Genomic DNA, 19612 nt, shown 5'->3' with positions numbered 1-19612 from the left:
TACTAGTATGTTATTAATAAATTAATATATTATAAATATTTTAATATTATGTAATATATTATGGTCTTTGATAGGGCTGAGTTTATTAATAGTAATTTAATAATACATTAATAATTTTTGATATATATAAATAGGTATTATTTTTACATTAACATATATAAACTGCTTTTCAACAAATCTTAAATCACCTCATTCCGAGTTCGGGCGGAGAAATTACAGTGAAAACAACAATTAGAACTAACATGGTGTAGATTAGAACTAACATGATATAAGTTAGAACCAACAAAACATAAGTTAGAACTAACATGGCATAACTTAGAACTAACATGGCACAAACTGGTCATTTTCTATCTGATTCTGCTCGAATCTGGGCAATAGAAGAATATAGACTAAGCTGGAACTAACAATACAAACCAAGATCTAAACTTGTGAACAAGTCCATAAGCCTAAAAATACAAAGACTAAACAACAGATAGCTTCACAACAACAGTAGAATTAAATGCAAACAACAGATAAGCTTAACAACAAACAGATTAGATTTGACAACAGAGCGCTAAACTACGCAACCAGTCCATAAGCTTGACAACAGAGTGCTAAACTTCGCAATAAATCGGAGAGGTAGAAAAACAAAACATAACCTTGACAATCCGTCCATAAGCTTGACAACACAACGCCAAACATAACAATACAACCAGTCCATAATCTTTACAATAAAACGTGATGACTTAACAAAACAACCTTGTATTAAAGTAATGTCAACTGCATGTACAATCTGTGTCTTTGCTCTTAGTTCCAGTATCTTGGGTGAGTATACCTGGCTCCCTTCAATGAGCTTGTGCAATAACAACAGTTAAGATTCATAAGCGCATGGAATACGATCAATTCAGACAGGTCTATACGAGAATCACCTAGGAAGGCATGCAAATGCTAGCAAAAAGATAGTCCTCTGGCTTACGTTAACACTGTATAGCTATAGAGTGTTAACGTATGCCAGAGGACAATTCTCTCCAGCATTTGCATGCCTCCCTATGCCATTCACGCATGCCCCATCTGAATTGATCGTATTCCATGCGCTTATGAATCTTAACTGGGCGTTAATGTACAAACTCTTTGAAGGGAGCCAGGTATATTCACCCAATGATGGAACTAAGAGCAAATACAATGGGGAATTGGTCTGCTTCTTAGACTTCCACGAGATGGTAGCTCCACACATGGTGAAGACAAATCCTCCAGTAGTCTGCACTCATCTGGTTCTGAGCACCAGCTCACATCTGAATTGATATGGGTGTATCTTCTCTTCGGGAGCTTAGCGATCCTCATGGGAGCTTGAGGATAGATGATTCTCATGGTATCTTGAGAATAGAGTAGAGGAGTCATGGACGAGGCCATTGGAGGTGACGAAGTCAAAGGATTCGATAAAACTGCAGGATCTGCAGCTGGACTCTGGCCGGTCGACCGGCTTGGTCACGGCGGTCGACCGCGTAGTGCACAGACTCAGACTATGTCTCGGGACTGAGAGCGGTCGACCGATGATGGCGCTGCGGTCGACCGGAAACACTGTAATCGATTTTTCAGTTTTCCGTCGTTCTGACCGGTCGACTGCCTTGGGCACTGCGGTCGACCGCGTAGCGGTTCCGGGCCTGGGTCTGTTTCCTGCTCCAGTTGGGATTTCTGTTTAGTATAAATAGAAACATGACTTTTCTAGGGTTTAGAACTCAGATTGTAATCAGAAAAGAGATCAGGGAGGTTGTTCTTTGATCTAGAGAGATTGTGAGAGAGAGATTTTGTAAATCCAATTGATTCTCATAATCTAGAGAAGGTATTTTCCTTCGCCCTAATTATAACTCTTGTGTTTTTCAGTCGTTTTCTTCTTTACTCACTCTTGATAATTCCGCGATCAAGAGTGCTCGCACGGCGACTCGTATCAAGTTGGTATCAGAGCACTAGATCCTGTGAAGGGGGGAACTGTGTATGGTCCTTACTCGCTCACAGTACAAGAAGCTTGGAGAGATCCTTAATTCCTCGGAGGGGGTCCAGAAATTAAGGAAGGAGAAGATGTCTGAAGCAGATAATTCAACAAGACTTGATGCCATGGAGAAGCAGATTGAGACGATCGGGACGACTCTTACCCAACTCGTGGGCCTCATCAATGGAGGATACAAAAAGGAGGAATCTTCTTCGAAGGGTAAGAAGGGACTCTTCGAATCCGATGAGGAGAGCGAGAAAGCTGATTCAGAGGGGGAGACTGAGATGGTCAAGACTGCTGGGCATCAAGGGGGTAAGAATCATTACCAGAATCTGAAGATTGACTTCAAGGTTGAGATTCCTGTTTATGATGGGAGTATCAATGTGGAGAAGCTTGATGATTGGATCGAACGCATGGAGATGTACTTCACTCTCTATGGATATTCGTCCAAGGAGAAAATAGTGTTCGCGACATTGAAGCTTTCAGGGCACGCGTTGACGTGGTGGAAATCCTATTGCAAACAGGAGAAGAAAGTAGCGTCGTGGAACAAGTTCAAGGAGCTACTTCGGAAGCAATTTTATCCAGTGGGGTTCCTTGAGGAGCGTTGGTACAAGTGGTATGGCTTTTGCCCAAAAGATTAAGGAGCTACTTCGAAAATAATTCTATCCAGTGGGGTTCCTTGAGGAGCGTTGGTACAAGTGGTACGGCTTACGCCAGAAGTTTAATCAGACCGTTCAAGAGTACACGACGGAGTTCCAGCAGCAGGCGATGGTTCTAAACATCGCAACGGACGAGTACTCCATCTTCATGAAGTACATGGCGGGTCTGAATGATTACATCCGGAAGGAGATGAAGCTGTTTTCAGTGGAGACAATCGCAGAGGCGAGCGTGAAGGCCATTGCCATTGAGGGCCGACAGAAGAAGGGCAACGAGACAAAGGGGGATTCCAAACCAACGGGGAGCAAGACGGGTGGCTCTCAGTCTAAGGATGAGAAGAAGAAGGTTGACTCGGGGAAAGCAGGATTGACATGCAATCACTGCAAGCAGACAGGGCATGTGGCTGATCGTTGCTGGGATAAGTATCCTCATCTGAAGCCAAAAGGATTGAAGAAGAAGGAGGGACCCGAGGGAGCAGCTCTTTGTTCTGAAATTGCAGGTCAAGACCAGTTTAGTGGATGCTATTGTAGATCCAGGAAGTCAGAAAAATCTGATATCTGAGGCGTTAGTACAGAAGCTGGGATTGAAGACGGTGAAACATCCGAAGCCCTATCCATTAGGGTGGATTCTGAAGGAGGCAGGATTGAGTGTGGTGAACCAGTGTTCATTCAGATTTGCACTCCATGAGTCGTATATTGACGATGTCACATGCGACGTGGTTCCGTTGGATGTTTGCCAAGTTATTTTGGACAATCCTTATTTGTGGGATAGATACGCAATATATGATCGGCGAGCCCAAAAGTACACGTTCAACAAGAATGGAGAGCAATTCATTTTTCGTTCAACATCTCTCCCACAGGAGACGAGCTTGGTGACAGTGACTCAGGCTAAGAGGTTGGTGAATGCGGGCAGGAAGTTTGTTTTATTGTTCATTCGGCCGTATGGAGAGCAGCTGAGTAGGATGTGCTTGTCTACCTTGAACAAGCGCCAGGAGGGAGATCTTGACAGGTTGAAGGTCAAGTATGCGGACTTGTTTTCGGAGATCACGGGACTACCGCCACGTTGAGGTGTAGAGCATGAGATTATGTTGACCGGGGAGAGTTCCTTACCTAACATAGGCCTATACCGCACATCAGTACTGGAGTCCGAGGAGATCAAGAAGCAGGTCTAGGAGCTCTTGGAGACGGGAGTGATTATGCCGAGTTGTTCACCTTGCGAGTCACCAGTGTTGTTGGTGCCCAAAAAGGATGGAGGCTGGCGCATGTGCGTGGATTATCGGGCTCTTAACAAGATAACCATCAAGAATCGCTACCCATTACCGCGGATCGATGATCTTATGGACCAGTTGGAGGGAGCGAGGTTTTTCACGAAGCTGGATTTGAAGTCTGGTTACCATCAGGTGAGGATTCGGGAGGAAGACACTTGGAAGACTGCGTTCAAGACCAAGCAAGGCCTGTTCGAGTGGTTGGTGATGCCGTTTGGATTGTGCAATGCTCCGGCTACCTTTATGAGGCTTATGAATGATTTGTTGCGACCCTTTATAGAGGATTTTGTGATAGTTTACCTTGATGATATCTTGGTGTACAGCAGGACTTGGGAGGAGCATCTCGTTCATGTTGAGAAGGTATTTGAAGTGTTGCAGGACGGACAGCTGAAGCTCAACGGGAAAAAGTGCGAGGAAGGATGAGTTGGTGTATCTCGGCTTCATCGTAGGGAAGGGCCAGCGGAGGATAGATCCAGGCAAGGTGGAGGGGATCACAAAGTGGCCGACGCCGAAGACAGTGACTGAGGTGAGGAGCTTCATGGGGGCTTGCCAGTATTTGCGCAAGTTCATTCGACATTTTTCGGCTTATGCAGCACCGTTACATAGCCTCACAAAGGCTAAAGTTCAGTTTGAGTGGGGAAGGATGCATGAGGAGGATTTTCAGTTGCTAAAAAGAAAGATCTCGGAGGCACCGGTGTTGGCATTGCCGAATTTGCAGCGGACTTTCGAGGTAGAGACCGACGCGTCTAATTATGCGATGGGCGTGGTGTTGATTCAGGATGGGAAACCAGTGGAATACTATTCTGAGAAGTTTTCGGGTGCTATTGCGAACTACCCAACCTATGACAAGGAGTTCTATGCACTATATCAAGCAATTAAGCATTGGAGGGTGTACTTGTTAGGGAAGGAGGTGGTCGTGCATTCGGATCACAAGCCGTTGGAGTTCTTACATGCCCAGACAAAGCTACAGCAGGCACGGCACATGAAGTGGATGTCGTATTTGATGGCTTTCAACATCATTATTAGGTACAAGAAGGGGGCGACGAACAAGTTGGCCGATATGTTATCTCGTCCGCCGATAAGGTCTTTATTGGTGGCGACGCGTATTCAGCCCTTGGTTCCTTTGGAGTATGTACAGCTGTATGCATCTAGTAGGGACTTCGGTAGTGTGTTTGAGCAGGCGAAGGCTGGTCGAAGGGGGGAGTATGCACTTGGAGAAGATGGCTTGTTGTATCGTGGGACATCACTATGCATTCCGGAAGATGGTGATAGGTTGCAGTGGATTCGGGAAGCGCATACCTCGCGTGTGCAAGGGCATTTTGGCATTCAGAAAACGCTTCTCAATCTACGGCGACATGTGTTTTGGCCACGGATGCTTGATGATGTGACCAAGTATGTTGGAGGGTGTAAGTTATGCTGTATTTCGAAGCCTTCTAACAGAAAGAGGGGATTGTACCTACTATTACCGGTTCCTTCTAGGCCGTGGGAGAGCATTTCTATGGATTTTCTTTGGGGGTTGCCGACTACGAAGCGCGGGCATGACTATTTGTACGTTGTGGTGGACCGGTTCAACAAGATGGCACATGTTGCGGGGGTATAATTCTAGGCATCCTAAGACTTGGGATGAGAGTTTACCATATTTGCAGTTTGCTTTTAATCGGGCAATTCATGGATCTTCCGGAAAGTCACCGTTTGAGACTTGTTATGGATTTTTACCGCCGAGCCCGTTCGATCTTGTGTTTTCAAGTGAAGCCACAGTGGACGGCAAGGAGGGGAGTGAGAGACAACGTGCTCAGCGATTTCTTGAGAAGATTGCAAATATTCATGCCACGGTTGAAGCTCAATTGAAGAAATCGCAAGCTAAGTACAAGGCGAAGCATGATCAACATCGGGTTCCTTGTAACTTTGGTAAAGGCGATATGGTATGGCTAAAATTGAGTAAGGAGAGGCTCAAAGGAGAAGGGAAGAAGTTGAAGCCTATTCGTTATGGTCCATTTCGGATTATCGATCAGATTGGCGACAATGCTTTTCGTTTAGATTTGCCACCTTACTTAGGCATGTATTCGGTGATCAATGCCGAGTACTTGAAGTTGTTTGAGCCTCCATTATTGGATGATGAAGGTGATGACAAGATGATCTTACCGCATGTTGAAGACTTGTGGTTTGATAGAGAGGAGCCACTAAAAGAAGATTGCATTTTGGAACGGAAGACGACCAAGACGAGGAGGGGGACGAAGGAGTCGTTTCTCATTGGACGTCAAGGTCAGGTCCCTAGAAAGTCCAAGTGGTTCAAACAGAGAAGGAGGGGCTCGCGAGTTCCCTCAGCTGAAGTTCTAACTTGAATGGGACTTCACGTTCATAAAGGGGGGACCCATGATACGGGTGTATCTTCTCTTCGGGAGCTTAGCGATCCTCATGGGAGCTTGAGGATAAATGATTCTCATGGTATCTTGAGAATAGAGTAGAGGAGTTGTGGACGAGGCCATTGGAGGTGACAAAGTCAAAGGATTCGACAAAACTGCAGGATCTGCAGCTGGACTCTGGTCGGTCGACCGGCTTGGTCACGGCGGTCGACCGCTTAGTGCATAGGCCCAGACTATGTCTCGGGACTGAGAGCGGTCGACCGATGATGGCGCTGCGGTCGACCGGAAACACTGTAATCGATTTTCCAGTTTTTCGTCGTTCTGACCGGTCGACCGCCTTGGGCACTGCGGTCGACCGCGTAGCGGTTCCGGGCATTGGTCTGTTTCCTGCTCTTGTTGGGATTTCTGTTTAGTATAAATAAAAACATGACTTTTCTAGGGTTTAGAACTCAGATTGTAATCAGAAAAGAGATCAGGGAGGTTGTTCTTTGATCTAGAGAGATTGTGAGAGAGAGATTTTGTAAATCCAATTGATTCTCATAATCTAGAGAAGGTGTTTTCCTTCGCCCTAATTATAACTCTTGTATTCTTCAGTCATTTTCTTCTTTACCCACTCTTGATAATTCCGCGATCAAGAGTTCTCGCACGGCGACTCGTATCAACTTGAAGGTGTAGGGGAGAGGGTAAAAGTATGGAGTTTATAAATAAATGAGGAAGAGTCTACAGAGAGTCGGCGATGGGGAGATCCGAAAAAGAATGCGCCGAAAAGGTAATCAATCCTATCCTGGGGTTGAACAGGCTTTGGGGATGGTGATGTTGCCGCGTGGGATGTGGAAATAGGTTCCGTACCAGTTTATCATGAGATTTATGAGAGGGGTGTTAGGGGCATACCCTTCGACACACCACAAACCACAACCCCCCTCTATCTACAGTGCAGGGGCCGCACATGTGTTTTTTTTAAAAAAATCACATGTGGGGCCCCTGCACTGTAGATAGAGGGGGGGTGTTGTTGGTGGTGTGCCTAAGGGTGAGCCTCTATCATTTCTTTATGAATATCCTGGTATTATCGATTCACCCAGTATAGTCACACATCCCACCTATTCGCGTCTTTCCAAGACAGGTCCTAACATCACTTTTCACGTCATATTTTCATGGTGTTAGCTTTTATATATGTAGGAGTACAAACTTTGATGTTAGTTCTATTTGAGTTAATGTTAGTTGTTGGTTATAGTGAGTATGTTAGCCCTCGTTAATTCAATGTTAGTTCTAGCCCTTCTCGGGTTAGTTCTACTTCGTGCTGGCGTTAGTTCGAGCCCAAGTGTTTGTTGTGGTGGCCATGTTAGCCCTATATCACTTATTGATAGTTCTAGCTGTCATCCTGTTAGTTCTAGTTCATCTAAAGTTAGTTCTAATTCGTGCTGGCGTTAGTTCCGTCACAAGTGTTTGTTCTGGTTGCCATGTTATCCCTAGCTCACTCCTAGTCAGTTCTAGCTCACTTCTTTTTAGTTCTAGCCGTCCTCCTGTTAGTTCTAGCCCTTCTCGGGTTAGTTCTACTTCGTGCTGGCGTTAGTTCGAGCCCAAGTGTTTGTTGTGGTGGCCATGTTAGCCCTATATCACTTATTGATAGTTCTAGCTGTCATCCTGTTAGTTCTAGTTCATCTAAAGTTAGTTCTAATTCGTGCTGGCATTAGTTCCGTCACAAGTGTTTTTTCTGGTTGCCATGTTATCCCTAGCTCACTCCTATTCAGCTCTAGCTCACTTCTTGTTAGTTCTAGCCGTCCTCCTGTTAGTTCTAGCCCTTCTCGGGTTAGTTCTACTTCGTGCTGGCGTTAGTTCGAGCCCATGTGTTTGTTGTGGTGGCCATGTTAGCCCTATATCACTTATTGATAGTTCTAGCTGTCATCCTGTTAGTTCTAGTTCATCTAAAGTTAGTTCTACTTCGTGCTGGCGTTAGTTCCGTCACAAGTGTCAGTTCTGTCCCTAGCTCATTTCTTGTTAGTTCTAGCGCTCTTCCTGTTAGTTCTAGTCCATCTCGTGTTAGTTCTACTACGAGATGGGCGTTAGTTCTAAGGGGTTAAGAACATTTGATTTTCTTTCAAGTGGGGGGAAAGGAAGCATCGTTTTTCCAAAGTATCGGATTTTAAAAACAAACGTAAAATAGTGTCGAGGAGTGTGCAGCGGAGACATCATGTAACGAGGCCCCTTGTATTCTCCCCCACGTGGATAAGCCCTAAATACACACAATATTTGTGACGAGGCCCCAACGTATAGGATTTTATAAAAAGTGCCCGGAAAGTTACGAACTTGCCCATCTGAAAGGACTAACATGGGTTATTGCGCCCCCTCCCTACTCAAGTACCATTTCTCACTCTCTCTCTCTCTCTTCCACCGCTTAGGAGCTAAAACCGTCCAACTTCCAATTTTCTCGTCGGATTTCAACAGTGGTAAGGATATCGCCGGAAAAATGTCGTCCGTGGAAGTAGAATCCGTTAACGATTCCGAAGTCGCTCATTGCGCCGATTCGAAGGGAAAAGATGGTTCATCTGGGATTGGCAGCGTGGAGGAAGCCACTCAAACCCTCTTGGTCATGCAAAGGCAGGCAGTCGAAACGCGAGACCGGGAAAGAAAAATGGCAGAGGTTGGACGTACCAGCGAACCATCCCCAAAAAAGCAGTATGTGCTAGGTTATATAATATTTTGTGACCTGACGTAATTTGCCCTAATTTCAGTTCATCCTAAACAGTGATAGGTTCAAGCACAGCCCATGTTGGTTCTGGTTTGAGTCAATGTTAGTTATAGATTGAGTTCATGTTAGTTTTATAACAGCCCGCGTTAGTTCTATTAGATGACGTTAGTGTTAGGTCTAATTTCAGTGGGCGTTAGTTCTAATTTAACTTGAAACTTTTATTTCTTTACAGGAAAAAGCTTGCTTATACTGAATCAGTTGAATCAATAAGGTTAAATGCCAATTTCGGGGCGTATTGGGAATTCATGAAGCGGATTGCCCCGAAGATGCGCCAGTGTCATAGGGATGCGTACCGTGGCTCTATATTTGAGCACTATATTTTATTTGGGCCTCCTGCGCCTGATCGCCCCTTACTGGAACTGCTTCTGAGCTATTATGATGAAGCCAATGGCAAATTTTCTATCCCTGATTCAAAGACTAGTGGGGTAAAAAGAGTTAAATTTGATATACAATGGGTCCACAACTATACATATTTCCCAGTTAATGGAGAAGTCCCAAGTATCAATCGGGACTCAAAAAACAGAATCTGGGTGCAATACTTCGCTTCTCTTTTCAAGACTGAAGTGGGGAAGAAGTTAAAAAAAGCAACAATCACCCATCGCAGATACCTCGAAGGGCAACTGGAGAGGCTTGTGGAATCTACAGAACAACAGGATATCCAAGACTTTGTTCTACTACAAATTCTGGACCAATGCTCTATGATATGGTGCCCCAGATGCGGGGAGGGTATCCCTAGACCTATACTCAGGTACCTGGATAGCATTAAGAGGGTCAATGGAGTTGCATGGGCCCAATTAATTTATTCAGAAATTATCAGGGGCATTGGGGTTGCTTTGAAGGGCAAGAAGAAGTCAGGGATGACACATGTCCCAGGTTGCATGACACTATTGTGTGTAAGTTCCATGTTTTACTCACTCAGCAAGTATTTTTGTTCTGATTTATGTCATGTGAGTTCTAATGTATGGTCATGTTAGTTCTAGTTTTTTCCATGTTAGTTCTAACTTATTTCATGTTAGTTCTAATTTGGGTCATGTTGGTTCTATCTGTGGACATAAGTTAGAACTAACAGAGATCATGTTAGTTCCAATTTATGCCATGTGAGTTCTAACTTTTAGCATGTTAGTTCTAGCTGCACCCATGTTTTATTTACTTCGCTAATCATTTTAGTTCTAATTTATGCCTTGCTAGTTCTAATTTGAGTACTTAATGTATTTGTTACAGCTTTGGTACTACGAGATGACAGGCATAAAGAAATATGCCTACGTCGATTACTCCAAACCTCCAATGACATATTGGGCTTCAGCGGATGTGAAAGTCTCATCTCTAAGGGTGAGGAAAATAACATCAAAGGCTAAGGCAGCTTCAAAAGCTTTTGTCCATAGGCCTATTGTGGAAGTAGGGCCTGCTCCTTCAAATATACGTGCACTTCCCGCGGTACCGAGGGGCGAAGGAGTGCATCATAAGCCTAAGGCAAAGAGGAAGGCGAATGAGGAGGAAACGAGGAAGAACTTATCAATAGGCTATGTAAGTACAATGTTAAGTCTAACTTATTTCACGTTAAATGTAAACAACATCCATGTTAGTTCTAATCCTATTTTATAATATAATCTCTAAACAATCTCAGGTCATTGCAAAGCATATTGACGATGCCATTGATGATGAAGAGGTTGAGAATCTACCCATTGAGCAGCAGCTTACTTTTTGGAGAAATTCTGCTAAATGTCTCAAACGAATACTATCTGCCACAAAGCAGAGCAAGAGTACATATTGTAAAGAATTTATGATTGAGATCAACAGGCTAAACACAATAGTTCAAAAGCTTGGAAGCCATGATGAGGTTATAGACCCGGTGGTGCTAAAGGCAAATATCAAACAGAAAATTGTGGATAGGAGGAAGTTGAAGACACGGGTAACTGAGGAGGAACAGCATGGCAAATCAAGCAGAGCACATAAGGAAGGCGCCACCATGCAAGAAGCTGTACATAAGAATGTTGAAGAGGTTGCTGAGGAGCCTGTTGATGATTTTGTTGTACATGGGTGCGATGTTGATTTGGGGGTCACCACAATGGAAGGCAAAGTTGTGGATGAAGCCCCCGAGAATAAAGATGAGGAGAGTGTAGATAGAGAAGATATTATTGTAGATAATAAGATTGAGGAGGATGTAGATAAGGTGGATGAAAATGTAGATAGGGAAGTGGAGAATGCAGATAGGGTAAAGGAGCATGTTGATAACGAAGAGGGGATTGTACATAAAAAGAAGGAGATTGTTGGTAGAGAAGGGGAGAATGTAGAGAGTAGGGCTGAGGAGATTGTACATAAAGGGGAGGAGCCTGTTGATATGGGAGGGGAGCATGTTGGTGGAGAAGGGGGGGATGTAGATAGCAATGCTGAGGAGGATGTAGATAAGGTGGATGAAAATGTAGATAGGGAAGTGGAGAATGCAGATAGGGTAAAGGAGCATGTTGATAACGAAGAGGGGATTGTACATAAAAAGGAGGAGATTGTAGCCACTGAAGACGAGCATGTTGGTAGAGAAGGGGAGAATGTAGAGAGTAGGGCTGAGGAGATTGTACATAAAGGGGAGGAGCCTGTTGATATGGGAGGGGAGCATGTTGGTGGAGAAGGGGGGGATGTAGATAGCAATGCTGAGGAGGATGTAGATAAGGTGGATGAAAATGTAGATAGGGAAGTGGAGAATGCAGATAGGGTAAAGGAGCATGTTGATAACGAAGAGGGGATTGTACATAAAAAGGAGGAGATTGTAGCCCCTGAAGACGAGCATGTTGGTAGAGAAGGGGAGAATGTAGAGAGTAGGGCTGAGGAGATTGTACATAAAGGGGAGGAGCCTGTTGATATGGGAGAGGAGCATGTTGGTGGAGAAGGGGGAGATGTAGATAGCAATGCTGAGGAGGATGTAGATAATGTGGAGGAAAATGTAGATAGGGAAGTGGAGAATGCAGATTGGGTAAAGGAGCATGTTGATAACGAAGAGGGGATTGTACATAAAAAGGAGGAGATTTTAGCCCCTGAAGACGAGCATGTTGGTAGAGAATGGGAGAATGTAGAGATTCGTGCTGAGGAGATTGTACATAAAGGGGAGGAGCCTGTTGATATGGGAGAGGAGCATGTTGGTGGGGAAGGGGGGATGTAGATAGCAATGCTGAGGAGGATGTAGATACTTTACACCAGGTGGACAATATTATAGAAGATCTGTCAAAGAGTGTGCAATCGGAGACAGATGAAGCAGCTCCACCAAGGAATAAGCCCACGGCAGGTAGTCCACCGCCGAAAAGGGTAAGCAAGAGATCTAACAGAGGGAAAAGGAAAGAAAAAGCAAAAAAGAAATGATAGATCTCATATCAAGTCCTGAATATGTACATACAGAGAAGAAAGTTTCCCATTTTTACCCCGGCAACCAATATCCCACTTGGGATGCGTTGAGGTTGAAGCCAATGTCAGCGGAGGAGAAAGTTTTAATGGGCGAGCTAAATAAAGAGGTTTCAAACCCTGATTCTTTTGACATCTGCATAATAAATAGTTCTGGTGCCTTTGTACATAATTTTAGGATATCATCTGCCGTATCAGCCAGACTCGACACGGCTGAAAATAATTGTCTAGCCAAATTTTTCTCCCAAAAGATTCACAGGTAAGTTTCAATTGACCATTTATATGCTAGTTCGTTCCATTGTTAGTCCTAATTCATGTTTTGTTATGCTTTTCAGGAGATATGATGTCATAAGAACAGCCAACGCCATATAAACAGAGAAGAGCTGTTGTATTTGCTTCGTGGTGGCCGGCTTGATGACAGGGTTAGTTTATACATGCTTAATAATTGATAATGTCTTTCGCGTATTGTATTTTAATGTTTCATTGATGTTACAGATGGAAGAGACATTGTTGGAAACGCTTCAGCAAGAGGCATATGACAAAAAATTTGGAGTCGTCTCAGTGTTCTTTCTTGTAAGTACATGTCAGTTCTCAATTAACGTGTTAGTTCTATCATGAGTCATGTTAGTTCTAGTTCGCTCAATGTTAGTTCTACCATGTGTCATGTTAGTTCTACCATTAGTCATGTTAATCCTATTTGGCACTGTGTTAGTTCTGGTTTATATCATGTTTGTTCCATCATCCATCATGCGTAATCCTGAATTCTCCCTTTTAAGTTCAACCCATACATTACTTTGTTTGCAGCACTCACTCTATGGCATCGGGGCGGAACATTACGAGCTATTTTTGACATATATTAAAAAATATACCGCTGTCCGTTAGAGCACCTGTTGATCCCCTTGGTCAGGGACGATCACTGGCATCTTGTTCTGGTTGACCTGAAAGAAAAGATCGTGTACCACTACAGTTCAGCTGGCCACGAAGCTTGGATGGAGCCTGTTAATAAAATCATAAACTTTTTTGATGAACAGCAAGTTAATTTTGTTAAGGCAAATGTTCGCAAAGTATTTAAATACCGAGCCATCAAATACGAGCAACAAAGAGGGCGGTTAGTTCATGGCCCTAAATTGTGTTAGTATTCGATATAACGAAAATGTCTAATTTATCATTTTATGTTGCAGCTTTGACTGTGGTGTGTTCATCTACCTCTATATCAGAGCAATAATTGGAGGTCGCTCGACATTGTTGGTTAATCCACCTGGCGATATCCCTGAAGCTATGCGTGCAAGACTTGCCTCTCACTTATTGATAGTTGGTTGTGCGCAGCGACATAAAGATGGCTCAGCGTATAGTGATGAATGACATGTTTATACAAATACAATAATGTAATATATAGTGATGAATGACATGTTTATACAAATACAATAATGTAATATTATTTAATTGAAAATGCATATTTTTAGATGTATTGTTAGCTCTAACTTCGTGAATACAATAATGTAATATTATTTAATTGAAAATGCATATTTTTAGATGTATTGTTAGCTCTAACTTCGTGCCGGTTCAAAAAGAGTACTTGGTTCATCTAATTGCAATTGTGTTCGGGTTACCTCATTTCTTGTTAGCTCTAGTGGAGCGTTAGATGAACTAGAACTAACAGGATGATAGCTAGTAAAACAGTAAGTGATATAGGGCTAACATAGCCACCACAAGAAAAACACTTGGGCTCGAACTAACGCCAGCACGAAGTAGAACCAACCCGAGAAGGGCTAGAACTAACAGGAGGACGGCTAGAACTAACAAGAAGTGAGCTAGAACTGACAAGGAGTGAGCTAGGGATAACATGGCAGCTAGAACTGACACTTGTAACGGAACTAACGCCAGCACGACTTAGAACTAACTTATATACAGTCAGTTACGAACTGTATCGTGTTAGTTCTACCTCCAGCCCGCGTTATTTCCGTCACAAGTGTCAGTTCTAGCTTATATACAGTCAGTTCTAGCCCATCTCGTGTTAGTTCTACTCTATCTCGTGTTAGATCTAGTTGTTTTCATGATAGTTCTAATTGAAACTCCTGCAAAAAAGCTGTTCTACTTGAAATTCGAGGAACAGAACGAAGTAAAGTTTTCTGAGTTCATAAGAAACATATTATTCAATCAGTATTTGCTCAAGTTGAAAGTAAAAAAGGAAATATTCAACATGAAAATACTTACAACGTTAGTTCTAATTGTCATAATGTTAGTAGGCATTTATATGCAGGCAGTCCTAGATTTAAAGTGTTAGTTCTAACCGCAGCCCCCGCTAATTCACTCGACCATGCTGGTTATAGATGCTACGTTAGTTCTTATTGATTCAATGTCAGTTCTAGTTTACTTACAGTCAGTTCTAATTTCGCTAGCGCTCTATTTGAGTAAGTGTTAGTTCTAGATGTTACATCATTTATATGTTCGCTGCTTTCCAAGACATGTCTATCACCCCAACAGTTCACATCATATATTCGCGTCTTTAAAGTTCAGGAAAGGGTGTTAAAATAGTATTTCCCTCGATATTCGAGCTTTGTCCTTTTCCACCAGAACAGGCGCCTCTCTAAATCCCTCATCCCCAAACGAATACCTAAGTCCAGCGTCTTCAATCTCTGTCATAAACCATCACAGATGGCTATGGATGGCACCTGTACACACTGCCATGGGTCAGGGCATACCTCTCGAGATTGTCATCACGGTATTACTTTTCGTGCCCCTCCCAGGATGCTTACCGTCCCTGCCAACACCGCCAGCACCATCCTACATCTCTCCGCGTTCGCAATCTTCAATCTTAGGTCTGGCCATCCATCCGTCCAGGAGCTCAGAGAGATTCTGGCTTTTCACTTCAATCGTAGTTCATGGCCCTATCAAATCAAAGAAGCGCCAGGAAAGAGCTTCATGGTGCAGTTTCCATCCGTCGCCCTTCTTACCCAAGCCACAGAGCTCGGCCTGGTAGATGGGGGCACCTTTACGGGCAGATTCCGCCAATGGAAGGAGGATCTCAGGCTTTCAACGGTTCCCCAACCTTTTCCAGTATGGATCCGCCTATTCCACCTCCCATACCATCTCTGGGATTTTGACTTTCTGCAATCTCTGCTCGATGGTATCGGTGAATGCATCATGATCTCTTGTGGTGACATAACACATGATAACTTCAAAGAATTGAAAGTGCTTCTGAAGATTAGGGATTTATCTGATGTCCCAAAGAGGATTGGTTTTCGTTACATCTCCCCAGTTGACGGGATCCTAAGGGAAGGCCACGCCGTCACGCAGGTACTCGGCAGGGGGGATTTGGAGAGGACTGAGGGATCCACTCGCATAAGCTTACAGGACCCGCGTGCGCAGCCTTTTAATACTGACCCAGAGTTACAGGAAGTTAGTTGGGACGGCAGGCACATGACTGTTGAGAGAGACCAATGGTTGCTGTTCCTCCAGAACCAAGGGGTCGGGGAATCCAATTTGCCGAGGGCTCTCCCCACCGTCAATGCTCCTCATCCAGATAACCCCACCGGCTCGCACACTAGATCAACGAAACCCACCTAACCATATGGTGTTAGTTCTAGCTGTGTAATTGTTAGTTCTAGCGGGCCCCGTATTAGTTCTAGCTATTCTCGTGTTAGTTCTACCTCTAGCTAGCGTTAGATCTAGTATAAATGTTGGTTCCAATGCCTATGTTAGTTATAGCATCTCCCGTGTTAGTTCTATATGTTCTCTTGTTAGTTCTACCTCCAGCTAACGCAAGTTCTACTGCAAATGTGGGTTCTTTTGCCTATGTTACTTATAGATGAGATATTGTTTGTTCTACCTGGTAGATGGGGTCAACCATCAAAACATTATCTCCGGAAGGATTATCAATTGGGATCCTATCTGAAACACATGTGGCCGTCGATAACGGTGGCCGTTGATAACTGCGGGCCACAATCTATATTGTCATTGGGAAGCGCTGCAAATAAATAACATAAACATCATTGGCAAGCGCTGCAAATAAATAACATAAACAAAACAAATAATCATTAACTAAATCAATAGAAACATCAACAAATAACATAACACAATTAAGAAAAAATCACTAACGACTGTTTGTGTTAGAACTAGCTTGAAATTCATCTGAACTAACAAGAAATCAATTAGAACTAACATGAAATCGATTAGAAATAACATATTTGACCTATAATGGAATTTGTCCTAGAACTAGCAGTAAATCGATTTCATGTTAGGGCCTGTTCGGTTGTTTTCCGCAAAAAAAGAAACCAGCAATGTACTACGAAAACAAATTCCCATCATTTCAATGTGTTTTCTCAGATTTGAAGTATTATGTTCGTTTCAACATGGAAATCAAGGGATTGAAATCAAATTTCACATTTATTGTGTTCGTTTTAACTCTTTGCAATAAAGAAATGTATTATCCTTTGTCACATTTCTTGCATTTCCCCTGTTCGTATTGCACAACCTCAAATATAGGAAACCAGCTCAGCAAGTTCAAGCGGTGAGCTTGCCTCCCCAAAAAACCAACTGAAACCAGCAACGGTAAAAATTGTGCAACGGTCAAAAAACCACAACTCAAAACAGTGCACGCCAGGTTCTTTGCTAACAGCAAGATTTTGCCAACGGAAACAATTTACCCCACCCCTGCACTTATATAGTTGGGATCAACTCCATCCTCCTCAACATATTCTCTCATAAAATTGCAAGAAAGCTGGGCAAAAATACTTGAGCATAGAGGCAATTAAAGCTGCGACATGGAAACAAGCCAAGACTCTCATGAATTAGCTGCAGAGGTAACGTGCTACTGTAACATACCGACACCACTAAAGCTTTGTAAAATAGGAGTAAACAAGGGCAAATACTTTTGGGGCTGCGCCAACTATCCAAATAGGCAATGCCAGTATTTCAAGCCAACTATCCAAATAGGCAATGCCAGTATTTCAAGTGGGCAGAAGAGCATCATGATAACAACCAGCGTAAGGTAAATTTTGAATGTCCCTCTCCTCAATCAGTTTCCCAAGTTAAAGATGTGGAAACCAAGCACTTGCTAAGAGAATTAAAGCTTGCAAACTAACAAGTTGTTTACTTGAAGAAATGTATTGTTGTTTTAGGAATATTTAGTATTTCCCTTGTTGTCATAAACATTGTAATCTGCTGTTTGAAAATATAATGCAAAAGTTTGAGAAGAATGCAGGGACTCATGTGTAAAGTCTGAGTTCAAATACAAAACTAAACAGATTGAGATGAAAATGATGCAGCAAATCCCACCATGCATATAGGTAACAAAAACTTCTGTGATTAAACCAGCAACACAAACTGCACTTTGCATATGCCAGAAACTCCCAAAGTGAGAACAAGAGGAATCATAAGCAATAGGTATCTGAAATCAAACATGATAGCAATGAAAGCATGATAAGCAAAGATAAATATTTCAAAGTGTTAATAATCCAATTCAACAGCTTTATATTAAAAGCTTAAGAGTATTATATTCCAATGGTGAGAATGATAAATAAAGTTTGACAAATCGAGTTAGTTCTAGTTGTCATACTGTTAGTTCTAGAACATCTCGAGTTAGTTCTACTTCAAGCTGGCGATATTTCTAGCACAAGTGTTTGTTCTGTGGCCCATGTTAAATAGTATTGACTACAAATATGTTAGAACTAACAAGATATCGTTTGGACCTAACAAATTTGACCTCGCATAGAGCTGTAATAGAATTCACAACGGTTAGAACTGACATGAAATCGATTAGAGCTAACATGCGATCTCGTGTTTGTTCTGGTGGGCCATGTTATCCCTAGCAGAGTAAGTGTTAGTTCTAGGTGTCCACCTGTTAGTTCTATCCCCTATCGAGTTAGTTCTAGTTGTCCTACTGTTAGTTCTAGAACATCTCGAGTTAGTTCTATTCTAGTTATCCACCTGTTAGTTCTATCCCCTATCGAGTTAGTTCTAGTTGTCCTACTATTAGTTCTGGAACATCTCGAGTTAGTTCTACTTCAAGCTGGCGTTATTTCTAGCACAAGTGTTTGTTCTGTGGCCCATGTTAGGCCTATCTCAGTCATTGTTAGTTCTATATGTTAGTTCAAGTCTATCTCGAGTTAGTTCTACTTCATGCCCACATTATTTTTAGCACAAGTGTTTGTACTCGAGATGGCCATGTTATCCCTAGCTCACTCCTAGTTAGTTCTAGATGCCCTCCTGTCAGTTCAAGTCCATCTCCTGTTAGTTCTACTTCGTGCTGGCGTTATTTCTAGCCCAAGTGTTTGTTCTGTTATGTCATGATATCCCTAGCTCACTCCTTGTTAGTTCTAGCTGTCCTCTTGTTAGTTCTAGCACATATAGAGTTAGTTCTATTACGTTGCTTAAATATTATACCCACTTAATCAAGCCTTGTACCTACTTGTAAAAACTTTTATACCCACTTAATCAAGTTTGGTACCCACTTAATCAAGTTTGGTACCCATTTATTCAAGTTTTGTAGCCACTTAACTATGTTTTGTACCTCATTATACTGGAATCAAAATTTTGTACACACTTTTTCAAGTTTTGTACCCATTTATACACGTTTTGTACCCAATTAATCAAGCCTTGTACCTACTTGTAAAAACTTTTGTACCCACTTAATCAAGTTTTGTACCCATTTATTCAAGTTTTGTACCCACTTAACCATGTTTTGTACCTCATTATTCTGGAATCAAAATTTTGTTCAAGTTTTGGACCCATTTATACACGTTCTAGTTGTCCTACTGTTAGTTCTGGAACATCTCGAGTTAGTTCTACTTCAAGTTGGCGTTATTTCTAGCACAAGTGTTTGTTCTGTGGCCCATGTTAGGCCTATCTCAGTCATTGTTAGTTCTATATGTCTTCCTTTTAGTTCAAGCCCATCTCGACTTAGTTCTACTTCGTGCCACGTTATTTTTAGCACAAGTGTTTGTACTCGAGATGGCAATGTTATCCCTAGCTCACTTCTAGTTAGTTCTAGCTGCCCTCCTGTTAGTTCAAGCCCATATCCTGTTAGTTCTACTTCTTGCTGGTGTTATTTCTAGCCCAAGTGTTTGTTCTGTTATGTCATGATATCCCTAGCTCACTCCTTGTTAGTTCTAACTGGTCCTCTTGTTAGTTCTATCACATATAGAGTTAGTTCTATTACGTTGCTTAAATATTGTACCCACTTAATCAAGCCTTGTACCTACTTGTAAAAACTTTTATACCCACTTAAT

Source organism: Asparagus officinalis, chromosome 1 (assembly GCF_001876935.1).
Source record: "Asparagus officinalis chromosome 1, Aspof.V1, whole genome shotgun sequence".
Taxonomy (NCBI): domain Eukaryota; kingdom Viridiplantae; phylum Streptophyta; class Magnoliopsida; order Asparagales; family Asparagaceae; genus Asparagus; species Asparagus officinalis.
The sequence above is the reverse complement of the archived record's forward strand: the minus strand, read 5'-3'. Positions refer to the sequence as shown.